Genomic DNA, 24,764 nt, shown 5'->3' on the forward strand with positions numbered 1-24,764 from the left:
GCTTTTTCTGTAAATATACTGTTTGTCAATGGAATCTCGAAATAATATTTTTTCAAAATTTGTGAAATATTACTACTATATGAAACCATATCATCGAGAAAAGGAGGCTTCAATGGTACTTGATTCGATCCTCCTCTCATAACTACTGGGTAGGGTACATAACTTAATTTAATACTTTTAACTGTTTTACAATATTGAACAGCAAAATGAGACATGGCGATAAAAACGTGATGTGGTAGCAACAACTGCTTTTGAAACTAATTAATTGTATTAATGTGTACATACACACAGACATATTTTACTATTGAATGTACACAAAGGGAGGCACGAAGGCAGGGTGAAAGGAATAAACGTATGAATGTACCAACTCAACGCATATTTTGTATTTACTTAACCAAACGAACAACAAAAGCAATAACAGTTCATGGTAGTACATATACACAATGTTACACTTAAAATTTATTAACATTAAAAACAAACACACACACTCTCATACATACGCCTTTGCGAATTTAAACTTTCACCGAGAGTAAAGATTAAACCTTTATGAGAGAGCGGCGCGACGCGTCACTTGGTCATCATTATGTATAAGGATCAATTATCGAATCCAATGAATTCTCGGTTGTTGTTGCTTTTTATATTCTGACGAATGTTCATTAATTAAACATTCTCTGGCATCGTTCCCGCTCGGCGAATGGATGGACGGACGGGCTTTATATGAAATATGAAAATTACCGATAAAATTCATTAAAATACATGGGATAAGACTTGCAATACAAAATTTTAATAATAAAAAAGAACATGAGTGTGTGTGTGCGCGCGGTAGTAAAGGGAATGAATATTTTTAACGATTATTATTACATAATGTAAATTTTCATAAATAAATATTAAAACTGAAATATGAATAAAAGGGATTATGTGTGTGTGTGGATTGTGTGTGTTTTTTTAATTATATTAATAACATGTATCAATATGTAGGGAGAGAGGTCGTTAGGACAGATTGGTTGAGGGCAAAGGTTGGTTGTATTATCGGGACTATGAAAATGTAAAATTAAAGCTATTTTTATACCCTCCACCTTGAAAAGGAGGGTATATAAACATTGTCATGCCTAAATATTCGTCGTAGACCCCATAATGTATATATATTCATAATCAGCATAGAATTCTAAGTCGATTTAACGATGTCCGTCTGTCTGTCCGTCTGTCTGTTGAAATCATGATACTGCCCACATTATTTGAAGTAGAGCGTCAAAATTTAGCAGAATAATTTGTATTGTGTCTAGGATGGTTGGTATTGAAAATGAGATATATCGGTCCACGTTTTGGTATAGTCCCCATATAACGGTACCTCCCGATATTCGGTATTTCGATGATTTTTGCCACATTTTTCACGGATTTGTCTGAGAATTGGTATTTGTAGGTCATAATGGAACCCAGTTCGTGTGGCGAAACATTGTTTGTATAGGTCCACGCTTTGGTATAGCCCCCTTATAACGGTATCTCCCGATATTCGGAATTTTGATGGTTTTTGTCACATTTTTTCACGGATTTGTCTAACAATTGGAATTAGTTGGTCATAATAGGTTCTAGCTCCGTTGCCGAAACATTGTATGTTTAGGTCCATGTTTTTATCTACAAATTCTTATTGGTTCTAAAGTTCCAATTACACTAAGGTGGAGAGTATTAAAAGTTCGGCCCGGCCGAAAAAAAATTGTTTGAGACACTTTTTGGAAATTGTTTATAAAATGTACTAAAACAAGTTAAAAAGAATCAATCGGTTCTACCGAAAGACGTATACTCTCAGAAAATGTTCGATTATATAAGTACGCTTAGACTTCTGCTATGATTTATCAAATTGTTGACCTCTATGGAGTGGGTTCTGAAGGAATGGGTTAATATTGTCCATTTCGAATCGGACCTAAATAAACACGATATAAATATTGCGACGTGCCAGGTTTGGACTATATAGTCGACCGAAGTCTTCCATTTTCATGCTTCATCTAATACAGATAAAAATATTGGTATGGCCAAAATAATAAGAAAATCGAATATAATTTCATTCATAAATTCCATATTCATCTCTGGTTTCTGGTTCTCAGGGAGATATATTTAGATATAGGAAGTTGTAAAGAATCGCTGACTCGTTTCGCAAGTTATGATATAAGTTTCGAATATTACGCTCCTTTTTGGATGATCTACCAGAAAGCGTTGGCAAATATATATCATCTTCACAACAGATCTTGTATTAGGAAAAGTGTTTGTATGTATGAAATTTGAAGAGAGTTTGATGCTTATTTCGTTTCATTGAGGGTTTTGTTTCTAAAAATCTTGAACCAATATGGGCCAGGTATCAAAAGAAATATTCCGATCTCTACCATCTTTATAACTGATTCTGTGTTGATGAAAAAATTGAGATGTACCAAGTATGAAATGGAATCGGATGATAATTTAGCTTTTTATGAGCTTAAACGCGAAATTAACATCAAGTTCTCTTTTAATTTTACACATCCCATTATTTCTACTAACACAAGATCTGTTGTAAATTTCGGATATATCGGTCTACTTCTTCTGGTACCTCCCCCAAAAAGACTCAAAATTTTGAATGGATATTCAAGGTACCAGAAGAAGTAGACCGATATATCCGACCTTCACAACAGATCTTGTGTTTGTAGAAATAATGGGATGTGTGTAATATAAAAAGATAACTTGATGTTAATTTCGCGTTTTATGAGCTTCATAGATAATCAAAATTTTGACCCTTTGTAGGGGAGGTACCAGAAGGAATGGTCTGATTTCTATCGTTTTTATAACACATCCTGTGTTGATGGAAATACTCAGATGTGCCAAATCTTCATTCATTCATTTAGCGTTTTATGAGCTTAATGGATATTCAAAAATTCGACCCTTTGTGGGGGAGGTACCAGAATGAGGGAACCTATATATTCCATCTTAACACCACATCTTGAGTTCATAAAAATATTGGGATGCGTGAAATTTTAAGACTATTATTCAAAATGTTGACCCTTTGTGGGGGAGTTACTTGATGGAGTGGATCGATATTGTCCATTTTTGCACCTGACCTGGCACTGACGCAAATATTAGGATTTGCCAAGTTGGAGTAAAATCGTATTATCCTTTCTCTTTCTGTGCAAAAAATATATTTTTTGAAAATTTCGACCGTTTGTGGGGGAGGTACCAGAATGAGTGAACCAAAATTGCCCATCTCTGAAATCGATCCAAGTTTGACAAAAATATTACGATGTACCAAGTACGGACCAAATCGAATACTCCCTTCGAGAGTTATCGTGCGCACCAGACAAACAGACGGACGGACATCGCTACATCGACTCCAAACGTTCTGAAACGGATTTGATCCAAAGAGACTTAGGGTCTAAAACCGTTATTTCGACTAGGGACGTTTTGACTGTATCAAATGATATATACCCTCTCTAGCCATATGGCTGAGGGCATAAAAAATATACTTGATCAGGCTTCAAATAGAATTTTTCCAAATTAAGTTGGTAGATCCGCAATCATACTGTTTTCTTGGGATTTTGGGATTGTTCCAATTTCGGGAACTCCTTTAAACTTGCATTTTTCCCATTTCTCATTTAAAATTTAAATTTCGTAAAACTTTTAATCCTGAATCTAGCACAGCATAACCCTTTTATTTGCAGTTCATATGCTCCTGATGATTTTACTATGAATATATGATGGTTATTGTTATTTTACGACACATACACATAGTATATGTGTAATTCACACATGCATACATATAAATGCCATAAGAAAAACAGGACAAACAAAAAAACAGTTAATATATTATTAAAAGCCGTAGAGCTGAATGTAGTCCAGACTTTTGGTCTGCAACAAAAGTGTTGTGAATTTTATATGCTGGGCTCAGTGCGATTGTTATAGATGCACATACACACAAATATTTCTCTAAATATATGTATGTGTAGATCTACTCATAAAATATATATTTACACGTCTGCATTTGACAGGCGAAACAATGAAGAGTTGCTTTGGTGTGACTGTTGTTGTGCCGGTATTGGCGTCCATAAGAAACGTAAATTTATTAATGTTTTATAGTTGTACTTGTTTTTGCTCCTGGCCGTATTGTTGTTGTGTATGAATGCAATATAAACTATGTATGTATGTATGTGGGCAACATTGTTATTGATAACAAAAAACAAGCAATACAATACTCCTGGGGGGCCAACAATTTACAATCACCACACGGCAGCACACTGGCAACCCAACAACATGTTGTAACATACCTCCCCCACCCCTCAAACACATGTAATTGTTTGATAACAACTGGCAATTTGTTGTAATGCATTTAACATTGGCCGGACAACAGCATTTTTAACAATCTCATTTTAAAACTTTAAATAATTGTTGCAATCCGAAAAAAAAACAGACGATGTTAACATACGTCCATCAAATATTTATGGCAAATTTAACACTTATCGACGTGAACGTACGACGACTACAGTCGACTACTACTACTTACCTTTGTTTTTTAATCTGCACTTGATTATCAATTCAATGTTAATGTTGAATAAATTATTTCCAGAAAAAATTAAATCCAATGATAATAATCCTGAAATGAGAGAGAAGAGAAGGGTGACGTACTTTAATTGAATGTTTATCGATAAGACTTGAATTGATTATTATTTATTCAAATTTAAATGTATACTTAAAAATGAAACATTGTAATCTGTATTTACCAACCCATTGTGACCCACAAATACCAATTTTTAGACAAATCAGTGAAAAAATGTGGCAAAAACCATCAAAATACCGAATATCGGGAGGTACCGTTATATGGGGGCTATACCAAATCATGGACCCAAACATGCAATGTTTCGCCACCGGAGCTGGAACCCATTATGACCAACAAATACAAATTTTCAGACAAATCAGTGAAAAAATGTGACAAAAACCATCAAAATACCGAATATCGGGAGGTACCGTTATATGGGGGCTATACCAAATCATGGACCCATACATGCAATGTTTCGCCACCGGAGCTGGAAACCATTATGACCCACAAATACCAATTTTTAGACAAATCCGTGAATAAATGTGGCAAAAAAAAACTAAAATACCGAATATCGGGAGGTACCTTTATATGGGGGCTATACCACAACGTGGACCTTTACATGCAATGTTTTGCCACACGCTCAGGGACCCGTTATGACCTACAAATACCAATTTCCAGACAAATCCGTGAAAAAATGTGGCATAAATCATCACAATATCGAATATCGGGAGGTACCGTTATATGGGGACTATACCATAACGTGGACCGATATATCTCATTTTCAATACCAACCATCCTAGACACAATGCAAATAGCTCTGCTAAATTTTGGCGCTCTACATCAGATAATGTGGGCTGTATCGTGATTTCAACAGACAGACAGACAGACGAACAGACAGACAGACGGACATCCTTAAATCGACTTAGAATTTTATGCTGATTATGAATATATATACTTTATGGGGTCTAAGACGAATATTTAAGGATGTTACGGAGCAAGTTGAGTTTAGGGGCTATGCTCGGATCATTTTGAAATTTTTACCGCAAGTAGGTATTTGTAACCTGATTACGGCAATGTAATTTTTTTGTGGGGGAAATACCCGGTTACCCGGTTATTCGACCCAAAAGTTCGAATACAACATCCGGTTTGTATCCGGTTCTACGTAACCGATATCAATAAAATGGGTATCATTTGAAAGCTTATGAAAATACCTATCCAACAAGTGGTCATATGACGGGGTTGCTGGAACCGGTTTCGGAGAAATTTAGGAAAATTTGCATTTTTGTATGAGTACTTTTTGAAAAACCTATAAAAACTCGAAAATGGACCCATTATAGGGTCTTAAAATCTATACACTATATTATAGCTAACCCTATTGCCTTTCCAAAATGGTGTCATATGTGTTGATATCTTTTGTGGTTCCGTGGATATAAGAGATAGAATTCATTAAATTATATTTTTCTCCAGTCTAGATGCATTTGACTTTGACCTTTATAGCTTTTTTAAGCAACCGGCCTTCGGCCGGGGCTTAAGATTTTCTCCTCTGGGGTATGTCCAACACCGGCTACGCGATCCATAGTTTTTCTAAAAATTGTACATTTTGTAAGTAGCCGGCCTTCGGCCGGGGCTTAAGATTTTCTCCTCTAGGGTATGTCCAACACCGGCTACGCGATCCATAGTTTTTCTAAAAATTGTAATTTTTGTAAGTAGCCGGCCTTCGGCCGGGGCTTAAGATTTTCTCCTCTAGGGTATGTCCAACACCAGCTACGCGATCCATAGTTTTTCTAAAAATTGTAATTTTTGTAAGTAGCCGGCCTTCGGCCGGGGCTTAAGATTTTCTCCTCTGGGGTATGTCCAACACCGGCTACGCGATCAATAGTTTCCTAAAAACTGTAGTTTTCGAAAGTAGCCGGCCTTCGGCCGGGGCTTAAGATTTTCTCCTCTGGGATATGTCCAACACCGACTACGCGATCCATAATATTCTAACAACACCAAATTAAAAACAAAGCAGATTAACAAGAACGTTAAACCCGACACAAAACTTGGGTTCACTCAAACTGCTTTCATAAGTAACGACTTTAAAAGTCAATATCTTCGGAACTACCAAAGATATCAACACATGTGACACCATTTTGGAAAGGCAATAGTGTTAGCTATAATATTGTGTATAGATTTTAAGACCCTATAATGGGTCCATTTTCGAGTTTTTATGGGTTTTTCAAAAATTACTCATACAAAAATGCACATTTTCCTAAATTTCTCCGAAACCGGTTCCAGCAACCCCGTCATATGACCACTTGTTGGATAGGTATTTTCATAAGCTTTCAAATGATACCCATTTTATTGATATCGGTTACGTAGAACCGGATATAAACCGGATGTTGTATCCGAACTTTTGGGTCGAATAACCGGGTAACCGGGTATTTCCCCCACAAAAAAATTATATTGCCGTAATCAGGTTACAAATACCTACCTGCGGTAAAAATTTCAGGTCAATCCAAGCATAGCCCCTAAACTCAACTTATGCCGATGTTACAAACGGAATGACAAAGTTAATATACCCTCCTTTCCAAGGTGGAGGGTATAAAAATGAGATTATGATAGAGGCGCCTAAAAGCATGCAACACTCTGCGATACATTTACATACATTTTAAGTTTCGTTTTATCCAGAAGGTTTTGGATTATAAATCAGCCTGAGCCCACCTGATTTAAGATTGCTTGTGAAAAAAACATCGTTACCGATTTCTAATTTATATAAGAAATTCGAAATTGAAAATATAGCAACATAAGAACACCAAAAATTAGTTCGAAATAATAAAAGTTGCAGGAGTCTACCCGAATGGGAAAGGCCCTGTGTGTCGCTTTGAGATTCAAGATCGTTTTTTACTGATCAACTGTCGGTGTGTTACATGGTTAGTTTTCCGTCAATCAACCTATGCTTGATAAAAATAGATTACGTAGTTGTAAGGAGAAAGTATTTGGTGTTTTAGGTCCAATTTTAAACCTCCACTATAGTATGGAGGGTATATTAAGTTTGTCATTCCGTTGGTAACACCTTGAAATATACAATTTAGACCCCACAAAATATATATATTCTCGATCAGCACAAAAATCTAGGTCGATTTAACTATGGTCCGTCCATACGTCTGTCTGTCTGTCTGTCTGTCCGTCTGTGGCACTCTAACTTCCGAACGAATTGTAAGTTGGGTTGGTTGATAAAATTGTACTCAAATGTGTGTGTCGTCTGCAGGACTTTTGAAAATGGGCCATACAGTCAGAGCCACCGTATAAGTGTACCTCCCTATAATCCGTATTTTGATAATTTTAGCGTCATTTTTTAACGGGATCGTTTAAAATTTCCTAGTAAAGTTTTTGGGTACTACAGTCTGTGACGGAAAATTGGCTATGAAGGCCCACGTCATCGTGTAGCCCCCATATAACGGTACCTCCTTATATTCGTCATTTTTTATAGTTATAACCTCAGACATATGGCTAGAGAGGGTATATATTATTTGAAACGGCCAAAACGTGCCTAGTCGAAATGACGGGTTTAGACGCTAGGTCCTTTTGGACCAACTCTGTTTCAGGACATATTTTGGTCTAAGTTAGATCGAGTTCGGAGATGGGCAACATCGACCCACACCTTCGGGTACCTCGTCCACAAAATGTCAATATTTTCAAAGAAAATAATTTACTGCACAGAAAGAAAAAGAGTAATCCGATTTTACTCCAACTTTGCATATTCTAATACTTGCATCAGTGCTAGATGAGGTGCGAAAATGGACAATATCGGTGCACTCTACCAGGTACCTTCCCACAAAAGGTCAAAATTTGAAATATTTATAACTTTTATAAAATGTGATGCAAGAGTCCCATTATCTTCAAATGTACACACACACATAATATTTGTATTAACCCAAGGTATGGTGTGAAGATGGTTCACTCCTTCTGGTACCCACCCTACAAAGGGTCAAAATTTTGAATATTCAGTTCAGAAAACACGAAACTAACATCCAATTTCATTCAGACTTGGTCAGACTTGGTCAGATTGGACTAACTATTCCTTCTGATACCTCCCCCACAATGGATCGAAGTTTTGAATAACCAAAGCGATCATAAAATAAACATCCGATTCTCTTCATATTTCACACATCCCATTATCTACTAACACAATATCTGCTGCAAAGATGGGATAAATCGGCCAACTCTTTCTGGTTCCTCCCCCACAAAGGGTCAAAATATTGAAAAGCCATGATGCTCATAAAACACGAATATAACATCCGATTCCATTCAGACCTGGTACATCTCAATACTTCCATAAACACAAGAAGTCTTAGAAAGATGTTGGAGATCGTACCATTTCTTGTGGTACATCCCCCACATATGTTTCCAGATTTGAAGGACAAAACGCTCGTAGAGAGCGAAATAAGAATCCAAATCTCTTCAAATTTCACACACACATACATTTTTATACCACCATACTATGGAGGGTATATTAATTTTTTCATTCCGTTTGTAACTCCTCGAAATACTCATGTCAGACCCAACAAAGTATATATATTCTTGATCAGCGTAAAATTCTAAGACGATTTAGCCATGTCCGTCTCTCTGACTGTGTGTCTGTCTGTCCGTTTGTCTGTCTGTTGTAATCACGCTATCTTTCGAACAAATTGAGGTAGAAGGCTAAAATTTTGCACACATGTATATTTTGCCAGTAGGCAGGTTAAGTTCGTAAATGGGCCATGTAGGTCCAAGTTATCATATAGCCCCCATATAACGGTACCTCCCGATATTCGGTATTTTGGTGATTTTAGCGACATTATTCACCGGAATTGTTTCAAATTTGGCATCTGAAGTTCGTAATGGATACTACAGCCTAAGACAGAAAATAATCTGTGTAGGTCCACGTCTTCGCATAGCCCCTATATAACGGTACCCCCCGATATTCGGTATTTTGATGATTTTAGCGACATTATTTACCGGGATTGTTTCAAATTTCGCATGTGAAGTTCGTAATGAATTCTTCAGCCCATGCCAGAAAATTGTCTGTGCAGGTCCACGTCTTCGCATAGCCCCTATAAAACGGTACCCCCTATATTCGGTGTTTTGATGATTTTAGCTACATCATAAACAGATTTTTCTTCAAGTTTCGCATTAAAATATTGTAATAACTTATGACAAAAGTTGCCTATGCAGGTCCACGTCGTCGTATAGGCATTCGGTATTTTTAAGATTTTAACAGAATTTTTAACGGATTTTATTTTTGGAAATTGTCAAATTTGTACCAAATGGTGAAGGGTGTTAAAAGTTCGGCCCGGCCGAACTTACATCTTTTTTACTTGTTGCTAATACAAGATCTGTTGTGAAGATGATGCGAACCCCTTCTGGTACCTCACCCACAAAGGGTTACAATTTTCATAATAAATTATAATAAAAATTATTATAATAATAAAAATAAATAAATTATATATTATTAGAAAAGAAAGGTACTCAGAAATTCATTTCTAAATCATATCGGGAGATCTAACTAACGAAAAATTAACTTTTCCATGTACATGTACAAAAAATGTCGGAAAAATACCTGAAAGAGTGTCTGAGGCTCACGGCTCTATGTCCATGCAATCTGATTTAAATCCAATCAGATTTATTATAAAAGTACCACATTTCTACATAACTCTACTAAAACCCTCATGTATACTAAATCCTAAACCTTTAAATTCCAGAAAAAAAATCCTTAAATTTATTACAGAGCACATTCCATTTAATTTGCTTTAACTAATTCCCCATGTAATCAGATAAATACATATAAAAATGTCTGCACACACATATATATGTAGAGAAGCGAGGCAGTATGAGTTACACGTATCATAAAAAAACGAAGGTGTAAAATTTCCAAGTTAATGAACCATGAACAAAAAGGATATTACCCATCCATGTGTCAGTATGTGAGCGCATTTCAGCGAACGTATAACGCACTTAAGCGTACAAAATGTGTGTCAGCATTGTGTAATTCCCAAAAAAATGCTTAGACTTATAATCAAAATGTAACCGTAGCCACAAAGTACTCTCAGCACACAGTTGAGTAGAGTTGAGAGCTCATATAATATTACAAATATCAAATTGTAATGGCAGACAGAGAGTGGAGAGAGCAGAGCAATGTGGAGCAAGGAGTAACAAATGAAAATACTAACATATTTCTTACGCACACAGTAAAGACAAAAGCACTCAAAATGCTCATGAAATGGGGGAATTTGTGCGGTTAATAAAAAACACTCCCCCCCCAACAAAAATCTCATGTCGATGATACATTTTATGTGTGTGTGTGAAAGACAAAGTAAAATAGGTTTAAAATTTAAATCCAAAACTAGAAAAAGCTCTAGCATCAGTTATCTATTGTTGGGTTACATAAAAGAGGGAGTAGAATAAAAAAGTTAAGTTTAAAAGAGAGTAACCAAAACAATTGCAAACAAAGCTAACCATTTACTAATTCAGTTCAAAGCGGAAAGTGCAGTAGACATGAAAAGACAATTTATGTCCAAAATAGAAAGCTTCAACAATCTCCAATGCAGAAATGAAATGTAAATAGAAAAGAAGAGCGGAAATACCAAAGCATACGAAATGATATGCTGCCGGCATAAAAAGGTATAGAAAACTAGGGAAAAAAGATCTAAAATAGAGTCAGAAAAGCCAAATAGTGAAAATAGTTCTGAGTAGAGCCATGAAAGTAAATGAAGAAAATGAAGAAGAAAACACTGAACTTCATTAGACTGCATGCAAAGAAACGACAGTTTTTCTGTTCATGGGTAGACAGACAAAAGACTATCTATAGATCTACCCAGTAAGGTTAAGGCAATAATCAAACGGGTTGAATATATAATGCTCTACATCAGCGCTTTCAGTGTCTTCAAATTACCCATATCACATATTTTTATTATCCAAGGACTGTTGTGAGATGGAATATATACCACTCCTTCTGTTATCTCCCCCACAAAGAGTCAACATTTTGAATATTCATGAAGAAGGTAGAACGGAACGGACTATTCCTTCTGGTACCTCTCCCACAAGGGGTCAATGTTTTGAATGGCCCAAACGATTATAAAATCCGAAATAAGCATCGGGTTATCTTTGTATTTCACACAACTCATTATTTCTACTAACACAAGATCTGCTGAAAAGATGAGATATATCGGTCCACTCCGTCTAGTTCAATACTTGCGAAGCAATACACCCATTCTTTACAACTTGCTGTATCTAAACATTTCTCTCAAGCTGAAAACTGAGATGAATTTTTATGTTTCTGAAGACAAAAAACCTTTAACAGATCTTCAATAGAGGTCAAGGGATCCAAAGGTCCCCAAAGAGATCTTCTTTGGTCAGAAAATCTTTTTTAGGTCTTTAATAGATAGAAGAAGTCTACAACTTCTTCACACAACAAACAAGTAAAAAAGCAGATTAGTTTGGCTGAACTTTTAATACCCACCACCATTTTGGAGTTAACTTGCAAAATGTGAAGAACATTTCGTCGAACAATACGATTTAACTGAATGAATGTTATATGATTCCTAACAATCATCAAAATGCCGAATATTTAGAGGTACCGTTATATGGGGGCTATACGAAAACCATTTTCGAACTCAACCTGCCTACCAACAAAATACTCGTGTCATCATTTGTTCGAAAAATAGCGTGATTGCAACAGACAGACATACGGACAAGCAGACTTACATCGCTAAGTCGGCTTAGAATTTTACGCTGATCAATAATATATATATATATACATTGTTGGGTCTAACATGTGTATTTCGAGGAGTTACAAATGGAATGACGAAGCAAATATACCCTCCATAATATGGTAGAGGGTATAAAAACCTATAGTAGGAGATGTTTAGCTGGTATACTGATGATTTAAAAATTTCCAGGCAAAGGACATTTTCAAGGCTTTCTGCAGCTAGTTGGAGTTTTGCAGAATAATGACCTTTGATGGTCTTCTATTGAAAAAAAAAAAAAAAAAGAAATTTCGTCGGTTCTGTCGACAGACGTATACCCTCAGCCAACATTCGGTTACTTAAATATATTTTAACTTCTGTTTATTATTCAAACTAGGGAGTGGGTTTCATATCGGACGTAAATAAATACGATATAAATATTGCTGGTACGTCGTTGGTCTATATTGGTAACTTTATCATAAAATCCATATTCATCTCAAGTTTCTGATTGAGGAAATATTTAGATATACCAAATTAAAAATGATCGCTGACTTCTTTCGTATATTAGATATGACAGACAAAAACATTGAAAATTGTGACCCTTTGTGGGTAAGGTACCAGAAAGGGTTCGGAGTTAAAATGTTTGTGTATGTGAAATTTGAAGAGTTGAATCCTTATTCGGCTTACTTTGAGCTTTTGGTTTCTCAAAATCTTGAACCCTATTTGGGAGGAGGTACTAAAAGCAAGAACAGTTCATGTGTTGATGAAAATCTTGAGATGTGCTAAGTCGGATGTTAACTTCGCGTTTTATGAGCTCAATGGATATTCAAAATTTTGACTCTTTGTGGGGGAGATACCAGAAGAAGAGGACCGATATATCCGATATTCACAACAGATCTTATGTTCGTAGAAATAATGGAACGTATGAAATATAAAGTGAACTTGATGCTTATTTTGGATTTTATAAACAGTTTGGTTATTCTAAATTGTTACCCTTAGTGGGGGAGGTACCAGAAGGAAGGAATATTCAGATGTGCCAAGTCTAAATGGAATCGGATGTTTATTTCGCGTTTTATTAATTTAGTGAATATTCAAAATTCCCACTTTTTGTGGGGAAGGTACTTGTTAGAGCGGACCGATATTGTCTATTTTCGCACCTGAACTAGCACTGACGCAAATATTTGTATTTGCAAAGTTGGGACAAAATGGGATTATCGTTTCTCTTTCTGTGCAGAAAATACATTTTTAGAAAAATTCGGCCTTTTGTGTTGGAAGTACCAGGGGGAGTGGACCGATATATTCCATCTAAACACCAGATCTTGGGTTAATAAAATTCTCTCTTACATCACATTTTATAAGAGTTGTCATTTTTCGCAATTTTGACCCTTTGTGGGGGAGGTACTTGACGGAGTGGACCGATATTGTCCATTTTCGCACCTGACGGATTTCCAAAGTTGGAGCAAAATCGGAATATCGTTTCTCTTTCCGTGCAGTAAAACATTTTCTTTTAAATTTCGACCTTTAGTGGGGGACTGAACTCGATCTAGGTTTGACAAAAATATTACGATATACCAAGTTTGGACCAAATCGGATACTCCCTTCGAGAGTTATCGTGCGCACTAACCAGACAGACGAACGGACGGACATCGCAAGATCGACTCCAAATATCCTGAAACGGCTTTGGTCCAAAGAAATCTAGGGTCTAAAACCGTTACTTCGTCTAGGCACATTTTGACCGTATCAAATGATATATACCTTCTCTAGCCATATGGCTGAAGGAATAAAAAATACTATACATATATCTATAGGTAGCTTACCTTTTACATAAATCCTATGAATTGGAAACAGAGAGATTTTTAAGGGTTTCTTTAAAGGTTTTTCCATTTTTCACAATTATACGGCCTTTGTATTTCAAGAAATTTGATTAGAATAAAAGAAAAGACTTGAGTAACACCTTCTTCCTTTCTATTTTCCATTAGGAAAATTGTCATAAAGTAAATTGAAAAATTAAATAGCATTACCTAAACTAAAGTCATCTTTTATTGTCTCCCTAAAAAAAAAATTCACAAAGCCACTTACTTAGTTAACCATTTCAAATATTAGACCAAGATGATGGAATAGTCGACAAAAATGCTTTTTCGTTAACGAACAAACAAAAATGAACAAAGCAACAGCGGACGGAAATACTTTATAACTCATCACTCTCTTCCATTTGATTCATGAGACAACAGCCAAAACATCAGCATATTTTCATTTATGGTAAAGACAATAACCAAAAAATAAACAACAACATCTACTTATGCCAAAATTTTTTGGAAAATAAACCGGATAATGTGTAGCAAAAACAAAAATGGCAACACAGCAAAAGGACACACAATAAGCCTCCAGTACAAATACTGAGAGAGAGCAAAAAACAACAATAGACAACAATAATGATTATGCATAATAATAGTAGAGCAGAAGACAGTCTATCTCAGAAACAGGACCTATCTCCCTCTCCCCCTCCCCCACCCATCACACAACAATAGAAAGCTACTTCCGTTCCATCAAAACTGACACACATTCACATAGACACCACCTACCTCGACCGGCAATTGTAGTTTTCCAGCCAGCCAGCCAGCAGGCCTCCAAAAAAACGAAAACAAAGTTGAGATGCCAGACACAGACGCCCCACGAAAGTTATTTAAAACAGGCACAAATGCCAGACTGATTGTGTGGTTTTTGGTGTATTTACATTTTTGTTGTTGTTGTTGTTTTTATTCCTGTTTCTTAAGCTTGTTTTTGTGAATCATGTAAATGTATGTAGCTGGAGGAATTAGCATAAAAATAGTCTAATAAACTTTGTGAAATGATTCCATTAATATAGTAATGGATATTTTATGCCATCAACGTTGTCCAATAGTTGACTGGCGGCGAGTTGTTCATTTTTCCTTCTTGTTCCAAGAAGGGATTTTGGTACGGTTTGAATGAGTGAATGTTGAAATGATGATAATGTAGATTTTTTATTTTTATAATTTATTTGATTATGTTATTAGAAGGATAACGACAAAAGCTAGACATTTTCTTGATTAGAACATGAAATTAAAATTGGTTTAATTTGTAGCTTATTATTCTGGTAGTAAAGAAGGAAGATAGTGTTAATAAAGATTATTATTTTTTGCAAATATACAAAAATATTTTATCATATCGCTCATATTTATTCAAACATGGGGTATGTGTTTCAGGACATTTGTAGTCGATCTAAGGGTGTCTGTCCGTCCGTCTGATTGGCTGGTGCGCATGATTTGATCCAAACTTGGTACATCGTAATTTTACTGTCAAACTTATGGTACCTCACCCACAAAATGTCTATATTTTCAAAGAAAATAATTTACTTCGCCTCTTTAATAAAAATTTACTGGTACCTCTCCCACAAAAGGTCAAAATTCATAGAAAATAATTTACCTCTAATAACACAATCAATAATTTTGTTAAATTTTTCCCAATTCCAATATATTTATCAGTTATAGTCGGGTGTAAAAATGGGAAATGTCGGACCTCACCCACAATTTTAAACCTTATAAAATGTGAAAAAGAGTCCGATTATCTTCAAATTTCGCACATGCCATTATTTTTACCAACACAAGATTCTGGTGTGAAGACCGAATATATTAGACCACTCATTCTCCTCCCCCACAACGAGCTAAAATTTTGAATAATTATATCTGTCAAAAAATGCGAAATAATTAGCCAAACTTCACACATTCCAAAATATCTACTAACACAAGATCTGATATGAAGATGGTAGCTATCGGCTCATTCTTTCCGGTACCTCTCCCACATCGGGTCAAAATTGTGTATTCATGGTCATACACACAAAACTCACAAAACGGAAAATTAGCATATATTCGAACTAGCCATACCCCGTTATGTCAACACAAGATCTTGTCTGAATAAGGAATATATCGGACGACTGCTTCAGGTACCTACATCAAAGGGTCAGAATTTTGAATGATTATAACTCTTATAAAATGTAAAAAAAAACCAGATTTTCTTCGAAATTCGCACATTTCAGTATATAGGCCCACTTTATATATAAAACCTCCTTTGAAGCTTTTACCCTAGAATTAAATCTTTGGTAAAGCTGCTGCTTACATATGACCCATTTTTTTGCCTCCTAATGATCCTAATGTCTAAAAAGAAGTAGTTCAAAGACTTCTGTCCTGCAAAAGCAATGGCATAATTTGACGTTATTTTTCAATGATGATGCGATTCGTAACGGAGCTGTGAAATGACATTCAACTTTTTTGCCCAAAATACAAGAGCTTGACATGCGATTTTACAGACGAGCCTGGAAGACAACATTGAAGCATTTATTAGGGAGATACCGGCCGAAAAGTTGGAAAAAGTATTCCAAAATTTGACTAAACCTATCCACCATTTGAGGCAAGGTAGTGGTAAAAAAAATAGGAGAAAAAGGGTAAAGAGGGGGAAATTCGAGTGAGTTTCAATTTTTGTACAAAATCGAGCGAGTTTTTCGGAGGGTTGGCATAAACCCTTACATATTGGATTATAGGTATTTTGAATGTTGTTACCATATTCAATACAGTTATATGCATTTGTGGAATTTTAAATTGCTAACGAGTACTTGAGTATCTAAAAAATTCAACTTCATTTCAATTCCATAATTCGGATGAAACTGAAATTTCATAATCCACACTATGAATAATATCTTGTTATACCTTCCTCACAAAGAGGCCAAATCTTAAAAAATAATTGTCTGTCGTTATTCGTTCACTACATTTCCAAAAGAATGACCTGAAATAGAGTATGAGGCATTTTTATGCCTACGTTTTTCCTTTTTTTAATAAGAATACACCACTTTAAAATATGTGACTTTATGATTTCAACTTTATTTGAAACCAATCCTTAAACACCAAAAGAAGACCTAACGTACTTGCTACTCCATCGATGCTCTACATACATTTCGTAATATTAACAACTTTTAATCCCTTTACTCAATCAAAATGGCTTATGGCCTTAAAGTAGCAGTTGATCTGAAGCAGCAGCTAAAACGCTTAACATTCCACAGACGCACACACACACACTCACACACTCACAATGAAGCCGACACACTTTCCAGAACCAATTCACACATAACACAAAAAACGAGCTGCCACCACAGTTTGTCATTTGCCCCAATTGTCGACGACTATATATGCCTGATAAGTATACGCCACAAAGTTCAAATGTAATGCACATAAATTACAAAAGCAATCACCCGTTTACGGATATTTCGTATCGATCTGAAACGAAAAATCTTTAATATGTATGAGGAAACGTAACAGAGAGCGAGATGGGAAAAGGGAAGTGCAAGAAAGGGCAGGGGAGGCTACAAGACGATTGGTACAATATCAGAACGCGTGGTGTATGCCATTGAATTGCAAATACAGACATTTGCAGACAAAAATCCTGATAGCACTCGAACATGATTTCAATAAATATATAAAATGTTAATTTCCGCTACAAAATCGAGTACATACAAACATACATACATTACAAATGGAATAGTGGTGCCACGCAAGCTGCTGCCGTTTGCTCCCCTTACCGGATTGATGATCACTGCCTTGGCCAATTTTCCCAAAATATTTTCCCTTGCCAATGAATGGGTAGCACTGGGGAGGTGGGGTCAATATGCTGTGGGTGGTTCGTATTGGGAGTTAAATACATAAAGTATTAAATATACATTACTGGAAGAAAATCACTGATATTATTTGTAGATTTGTGTGTTATTACAACGAGCAGACGCACACAAACGTACATACATATAAATCCCCCTCAAATCCGCAATGCCAGAGTATAGTGCGTGACTAAAGTGGGAGTTGGCCGCAGCAAATCAGTGCCATCATTGCGTAAGTGTATGTGTGTTTATTTGTTGTGATGGCATAAATAGGTGGTACCCTGTAAGTATCAACAACACCAACACCCACAATAACAATATCCAAAAGGATATGATGACACCGGTGTTTATTTACCCAATAAAATTACATGGGTGGAGGTGATGGCGAAATTACCCCCTATTGTTAGCGTAGGGAGCTACCTTAATGTTTTCAACATTTACAACATCATAAACAAGTCATTCATAACGACGAGACTGGATATGTTGTCGGTGTGTTTTGCTCTGATGTACAGATAAACATAAATACACAACAATAACTTGAAGAGTGTGTGCGAGAATGTGTGTAACTAAAGATGTCCATAACATCCACAACAGAAGAGATATGTCCTTTTGTGTATGTTGGTTTGTCTTGCTGCTTTATAGACAATATTTTTGATTTTTGCTAACAACACACAAAATCAATCCCTCGATTTACCTGCTGATGGGTGAATAAATTAGGGACTAGGGGTAACCCCATCTTCACTGTAACCAATTTACACAAAATCGATTTGTTCTGTGAGGGGGTTAGGATGAACTAAAAGTGGGATGAAGTAAAATGTGTCTCAAATGAAGGAATCCTATAACCATTGTTCTGAATGAACCACCAAACAGGAAAGGTACGCGTGATGAGAGCCCCGGTCCCCTCCGGAATTGATATTTAAATTCGTCATTCCGTTTATAACTCATCGAAATAATAATTTTAGACATAACAAAGTTTACATATTCTTGATCAGCGTAAAATTCTGAGACGATATCGTAAATCCCCCATAGCTACATTTTCAATGGATTTGTCTGAAAATCCACACAAATTTCCTTGGGCGTAATTTATTCCCTGGGAGTGAATCTATATCTACAAAAGAGGAAAATGTTTGTTTGTTTGTAATTTATGGACTCGAAAACCGCTGAACAGATTTTCCTGAAAAATTCCAAGTATACTACAACATCGCCTGAAAGTAACATAGGCTATATAAATTTTTGAAATTCCACTTACAACTGGAGATATAGCATCAGAATCGAAGGTACCTCCCAAAAATTTAGATTTTATATACACATATCTATTGATCGATTAAAGATACAGTCTCTAAATTTGGAATGCGTAACGGAATTTTGTAACAAAAATAAACTTTCTAAATTATATTGAAATCGGTTTAGATTTGGATATAGCTCCTATGTATGTTTTCGGCCAATTTAAAATTGTTGATGCACCCAATGCGATATGAATGTCCGATTCCAATGAAATTCGGACAGTGAGACGTAAATCTGGTACCAAAAAAAGGGGCTAATTAAATTGAAATCGGTTGAGGTTTGGGTATAGCTTCCATATAAATATTTCGGCCGATTTCATGTGAGTTATGCACCAAACACGCTATATCTGATAGACTCCCATGAAATTCAGAATATGTGGCGGAATTTGGTTACAATAATAATTTTTACAAATTATTTAGAAATCGGTTAAGATTGGATATAGATCCCATATATATTCTCGGCCGATTTCAGATATTTGACGCACCAAATTCAATAAATTGGCATTTGCGTATATGTGGACTAAATTTGGCATGTTCCTGCCAGTCTTAATATGCATTATTTAACAAGTTAAACAGTATCAGTCGCTTCTACCGACAGACGTATACCCTCAGCAAATGTTCGATTATTTAAATACATTTTGACTTCAATTATGCTTATTCAAACTCTTGACCCTCTATGGGGTGGATTCTGAAGTAATGGGCCAATATTGTCCATTTCATATCGGACCTAAATAAATTCGATATAAATATTGTGACGTCCCATGTTTGGTCTATTTTGGTAACTTTATCATAAAATCCATAGTCATTCCGAGTTTCTGGTTGAGAGAGTTGAGAGATTTAGATATAGCAAAAGGTAAATAATCGTAGACTAGTTTCGCAAATTATGACCGATAAAAGTATTGGAAATTGTAACCCTTTGTGGGTGAGATACAAGAAGGGTTTCGCAGTTATATATCATCTTCACGACGGATTTAATGTTAGCAAAAACGTTTGAAATATGTGTGAAATTTGAAGAGAGTTGGAATCTTATTTCACTTTCTTTGTGGGGGAGATACCAAAGAAATGGTCCGATCTCTACCATTTTTATAACAGATTTTGTGTTGATGGAAATATTAATATGTACCTAGTCTGAATAGAATCGGATATTAATTTCGCGATTTATGAGCTTCAAGGACATTCAAAATTTTGACCTTTTGTTGGGGAGGTACCAGAAGGAGTGGTCCCATTTATCCCATCTTCACAACAGATCATGTATTAGTAGAAATAATTGCTTTTCAAAATCTTAAACGCTAATTGGGGGGATAGAATTATTGGGAGATAGAATAATTTTGCTTTTTATGATCTTCATGGATGTTCAAAATTTTGACCCTTTGTGGGGCAGGTGCCAGAAGGTCATCCCAGGCTATGGGTTAATAAAAATTTAATCAATATGATGTCCCTTTGTGGGGGAGGTACTTAATGGAGTGGACCGATATTGTCCATTTTTTACCTGACCTATCACTGATGCAAATATTAGGATTTGCCAAGTTGGAGCAAAATCGGATTATCCCCTCTCTTTTTGTGAAGTAAAATATGATTTTGAAAACTTCGACTTTTTGTGGGGAAGGTACCAGAAGAAGTGAACCGATATTGCTCATCTCCGAACTCAAGCTAAGTTTCATAAATATATTACAATGTACCTAGCTTAGACCAAATCGTATACTCCCTTCGAGATTTATCGTGTGCACCAGCCAGCCAGACAGAAGGACATCCTGAAATGGATTTGGTCCAAAGAGACCTAGGCTTTAATTCCGTTTTTCCGACTAGGCACGTTTTGACCGTAACTCCAGCCATATGGCGAGGGTATAAAAAAGAGGAGGGTCAAAAAAAATTTTATGTTGGTTTAATGTTTATCTAATTTCATAGACACCAAATATGATTTCTTGCTTTGAGTTTTGTCAAAAAATACTTACAAATATCTAATAAAAGTGAATACCTGAAAAAAGAAGAAACATTTAAATATTAGTACTTGACATTGGAAAAAAAGATTACAATCTACTAAATATAGGAATATATGCTTTTTTCGGAAGTATAAACTTAAATTGGGCTAAGAAAAAGTATACATATACTTTAAAGTTCAAATTATATTCGAGTTTTTAAATCCAGGACCTTTTAAGAAGAGAAAAAATATAATCCTCCATACCTAGGCTCGCATTACTCAACAACAAACATACTATCCGTGATTGACAAAAATTTAAGCATAAGCCTTTCTTACGACACTCGAAATGTCAATGGAAAGTCAAAAGATATTCACACCCGCTCCGTAACGATATTCTGTACATGAAAATAAATAACCATTCAAGTTTTATGTAGACATAACGATACTCATCAATGGGGTAACGAAACTACTACCGCCAAATGGCCAGCCAATATGATGGTTCCTTAATGTTTGGCATGTTATCCCTCCTTGATAAGATGTGTTGGAATTTGCTACTTCAATAAGACAACATCATCAATTCCCCATGCATCAATATATCCCTTTTCTGAGACATGAGTGCACACATACACCCCATAGAATATGACCATATATGTGTAGTTAAACAAACTACAAACGTAGAAACCTAGATACCGGATATGTAACAGCAAATAAGCGGAAGTGACACGATACCCAGGAAAAAAAGGAATGACAAAGAAGGAAGAAAAAGCAAAAGCACAGCAAGAAATGATGACCTTTACATTTGAGGTACATGTACAACAGGAATATGTCCTCCTCTGTCCTACCCCTTATTGTCTTTGTAACAAATCACCCATATTTCGTGTGTGTGTGAGTGTGTATGGGTGTTAAATGTTAAGTGGCGTAGGAGTAATGCCAGGGCTATTGGTTACAAAGTGACCGACAAGTAATGTCATGGACATTTTATCGTTAGATACAAATTCCTTGAGTGGATACGGGTGTGAGTGGCAGTCCCTTAGACGGTCTGTCGGTCGGTTGGTCGTTCGATTACTACCAGCCAGCCAGTCAGCCAGACAACAATAAGAGGAATACCTTCCAAACAATGAACTATAAAAGACAAAACATTCCTTTTGATTATCTCATCCTACACATCTTGATCGTCCGGAAATAGCCTATTGAATGTGTGTTTGTATGTGTCTGGTCTGAGTGTTCTGGTTAACATGCCTAAGTGGGTTAGAATTGTTTCATTCAAAAGGACACAAAAATGGAAAGAAAACTTTGGATTTTATATTCGTAATATTGTCACAAGGACACAAAGGCAAAGGAATTTTAAGAATTTTACAATTGGAATTGTCGATTTTTGTTTGATAAATATGTATGCATATGTGTATGTGTGTATGTATGCGGGTAGCAGGTGTGGGGACTTGTGTGTGGGTGACAATGCTAATTTGTTTATTTATAGATTTTAGATTCGAGTGGGTGGGTGAATGAAATAAAATAATACATACATATACATGAAATAGATAATCCCTTAATTTAAAATGTGGCATTTGTAGGGAAGAGTAAAGTCTGTATAATTTTTTAGAAGAAAAAAAATTAAATAATAAAAATTAAAGGATAAAGTGCTCACAAAGAACTCTTTGTGTAGGATTTCAGACAATTCCGCTGAAAAAATGTGGCTAAAATGGCACCGGGGGTGCCGTTATATGGGGGCTATGCGATATCGTGGACCGATATAGCCCATCTTCGAACTTGACCTGCCTGCAGACAAAAGAGGGATCAATGTAAAATCTTAACTTCCTATCTTAATTCGTTTTGACTGTAGCGTGATTACAACAGACGGACGGACAGGACTAAATCGTCTAAAAATTTTACGCTGATCATGAATACATACACTTTGTTGGGTCTTGTGACGAATTTAATATACCCTCCATGCCATGTGTGGTGAAGACTATAAAAACATAAGGCTATAAAAATATGGCTGCTGGAACGGGGAACTTCAAAAAGCCTAAAATTGGTCACAAACGCTACATGCAGTCTATTTAAATACTTGGAATGATACTGACAAAGATTTAGCGAGAATTGACATCCAATACGAAAACAAAATATAAATTTGAAATATAAAGTTGATTTATTTCCGTCAACAAAAAGTTAAACTTTAAGATTCGTTCCAGGCCGCATTAAGCCTTTCTAGTACTCAAAATGTCAAATTTTACAGTTTGATAAACAACGAACAACATGATCCAGAATTAGAGAGAGTGAGAGTGCTACAGTGCGAGAACAACTACCAAAAGCGACTTATGTTGGAAACTCTACACATAATGAATACTTCAACATCACAACGAATAAACTACAAAACAGACACAGAGAATCTAGCACACAGTCACAGACATCTGATCAGAAAAATAAACAAAATACAATAAGAGAATGCTGCAGTGACAAAACAGATGGCAACAACACAAGGTCGGCGTCGAAGCTTGGCGATATTTTGTAAAATTTTGTTATATGTTTAAACAGTATTGTTCCTGATGATGTCTTCCGTTGGAGGACGAAATATCGAAAATAATAAATAATTAAACAACAACAAATATCTCGAGCTCGTTTTTTATTAAATTTACAATTTTAACAATATATAATAAAGGTCGAATTAAATATCTAAAAATCAAATAGTTTGATTAAATGTTTTAATCCAATCATACATAGTACTAAGTTTTAGTATACATTCCCAAAATCACATTTACATGTCCATTCCAGACACCAACAAAGACCTCAATATCAAATTTAAGGATTCCAGTCTTATATTTTATTTCTACCCCTTCAACCAATACGAAATATAGTACCATTCAGTACTTTTTGTACAATTACAGTACACATTTCCGAAATCACCTCCCTATGGGCAGGCTATACAGCGACAATAATATTACATTATAGATTTCAAGCACTATATTCACCCAATATCAAATTGTACCAAATGTAGTACTATTTAGTACTTTTCGCGCATCCACAACCACCTCTTTATCACAAGCCTACAATCAACATGGACCCCAATACAAAATTTCTAAAATCCAGCTTCATCCGTTCACCTAAAACAACACTGTTCCAAATGTGGTACCAATTAGTACAGTTGGCACACTTAGTAGAGATTTCCAAAACCACCTTCATATGTCAAACTTACTTTCCAACTTCGATTCTCATACAAAATTTCAAGTTTTAAGATCTGTATATTCACATAATACCTAATGGTACTATGTTAGAACTTTAGTACAATTTTGTACTTTTCTCATTCTGAATCCCACCTGCTAAAAAGGGGCCGTTATACAAAATTTCAGATTCCCAACGCTATCTTCTCCTCATACACCAAATTTAGTACCACTTAGGACTTTCTTGTACACATTTCCTAAACCATTTCTCTATCACAAACCTACCACCAATAGGGACCTCAACACAATTCCCGCTTCATCCGTTCAACCTAATTCAAACTGTTCCCAATTTAGCACCATTTAGTACAGTTCGCACACTTACTACACATTTCCACAACCACCTTCTTATGCCAAACCTACTTTCCAACCTATCTCTATCTGTTTACAAATGCCATATGGTACCATTTTGGAAGACTAGTAAAATTTTGTACATT

The 24,764-nt window shown here is 35.7% G+C and overlaps 1 protein-coding gene across 4 annotated transcripts in view; it reads right to left on the reverse strand.

Moving 5' to 3' along the window:
- Positions 1-24,764, reverse strand: part of LOC101891253 (protein toll) — a 311,410-nt gene that overhangs the window by 190,862 nt on the left and 95,784 nt on the right. For 3 of the 4 annotated variants that reach the window (XM_059121120.1, XM_059121110.1, XM_059121116.1), the window contains exon 3: positions 4,517-4,606. The gene's annotated coding sequence lies outside the window, so the exon portion shown is untranslated. Of the gene's footprint in view, positions 1-4,516; positions 4,607-21,149; positions 21,170-24,764 lie in introns of those variants that run through there. The other variant, XM_059121113.1, reaches the window with a different exon arrangement.

Source organism: Musca domestica, unplaced genomic scaffold, assembly GCF_030504385.1.
Source record: "Musca domestica strain aabys unplaced genomic scaffold, Musca_domestica.polishedcontigs.V.1.1 1, whole genome shotgun sequence".
Taxonomy (NCBI): Eukaryota; Metazoa; Arthropoda; class Insecta; order Diptera; family Muscidae; genus Musca; species Musca domestica.